Raw genomic sequence first — 1,860 nt, forward strand, 5'->3', positions numbered from 1 at the left:
ACCTTAGATTGCTTGGTTACATGAATCTTAAGCATTTTATTTTTGTCCAAGTCAGACTGGATTATGTATTTGGTCACTTGCCAACCTAATTAAGACAAAGTAAGCAGAGAAATGGAGTCATTGAATCAAACTGAAAAGGAGTGAATGGCCTGTGAGAAAGGAAGAAAATCCAGAGAGAAGTCAAAGAAAGCATTTAAGACTGCATTTTCAATGATTTGAACAATGGGTGTTGAATTAATGCTAAAGCAAGGACACATGAAGTTTGTCAAACAAGGCCGGTGAAAGTATCCAGCACAAAAATATCTGTCATCTGCCAGCAAATTACAAATTCCTTGGAAGCAGGAACCATATTTTAATTTAAATTGCCTTTAGTAGGGGCGCCTGGGTGGCTCAGTGGGTTAAAGCCTCTGCCTTCGGCTCAGGTCATGATCTCAGGGTCCTGGGATCGAGCCCCGCATCGGGCTCTCTGCTCAGCAGAGAACCTGCTTCCCTCTCTCTCTCTCTGCCTGCCTCTCTGCCTACTTGTGATCTCTGTCTATCAAATAAATAAATTAAAAAAATATATATAAATTGCCTTTAGTAAATTAAATGGAGTTACTCAATTTGAATTGCATTTACTCTACGCTATGCCTTGTATACGTGGGCTAGCATTTGGGAGATAAGCCTGGGACCAGCAGCAAAGGAAAGATAACCATAGCCCCCACATTAAGCCAGGGATCCTGGCACTAGCTAAAGTCATCCAGGCCCTTAACATTCCTTAGCTTCTGGGAGATGCATATTTCTTTCTGTAAGAATGTGCCCTCTGTTTGGGCCCTCAGGTTTCTCAGAGATTAAGGTCTAACACCTAAGCTCATAAACGTATGAAAAGCACATGGGAAAAATCATTTTTTAATATGGGAATGCCTCATGAATTTGTGTGTTATCCTTGTGTGGGGACAATGATAATATTCTCTATATCTTCCAAAGTTAGTATATGTGCTGCTGAAGCGAGCACCAAATGGAAAAATTGAGAAACATATCATTAGGTGATTTCAATATACTTCTCTTTATTTACTGATACATGAAGCAGGAAACAGAAGACTGGTAAAGATTTAGAAGATTTGAATAAAACAGAAGTTTGATTCAACAAATAAGCAATTCAAACCCAACAGCTAAAAATTGTACATTCAAGCATACATGGGATATTTTCAAATATCAACGTACCAGCCCATAAACGCCAGTCTCATCAAATACCGAAGAGTCAAATTGCACCAACCAGGTCATCTTACCACAATGTTGTAAATCATAAGTCAGTAAAAACAAAATATCTCCTTTGAAGATTTGAAAAACTCTAACTGGCCTGTGTCAAAGAAGAAATCATAATGGGAATTTTTCAAACACTTGGGACAAACAATAGCGAAAATACTATACTTAAAAATAGATAGTTGGGGCCCATGGGTGTCATGGTCATTTAAGTGTCTGAGTCTTGGTTTTCACTCGTGATCTTAGGGTTGTGAGATTGAGCCCCACATTGGGCTCCCTGGCCCCACACCCCACGCTGTCTCCCCTCCACCCCATGCTCTCTCTCTCTAAAATAAATAAGTCTTCAAAAGATAGTGATGCCTGGGTGGCTCAGTCAGTTAAGCAGCTGCCTTTGGCTGCCATGATCTCAGGGTCCTAGGATTGAATCCTGCATCAGGCTCCCTGCTCAGGGGGAGTCTTCTTCTCACTCTCCCCTGCCTCCCCCAAGCTTGTGCAAGCATGCCCCCACCCCTTGCAATCTCTCAAATAAAATCTTAAACAAAAAATGGGTAGTATACAGTAAAGTGATACATAGAGGGAAATATGTAGTCTTAAGTGTTTATATTGGAAAAGTAGGAC

General features: G+C 40.6%; 1 non-coding gene across 1 annotated transcript; it reads right to left on the bottom strand.

The window, feature by feature from the left end:
• Nucleotides 1-888: 888 nt before the first annotated feature.
• LOC116881654 lies at nt 889-994 on the bottom strand. The gene has a single exon (XR_004385460.1). It is a non-coding gene; the product is annotated as a U6 spliceosomal RNA (small nuclear RNA).
• Nucleotides 995-1,860: the final 866 nt, after the last annotated feature.

Source organism: Lontra canadensis, unplaced genomic scaffold (assembly GCF_010015895.1).
Source record: "Lontra canadensis isolate GAN:19392208 unplaced genomic scaffold, GSC_riverotter_1.0 scaffold75, whole genome shotgun sequence".
Classification (NCBI taxonomy): Eukaryota; Metazoa; Chordata; class Mammalia; order Carnivora; family Mustelidae; genus Lontra; species Lontra canadensis.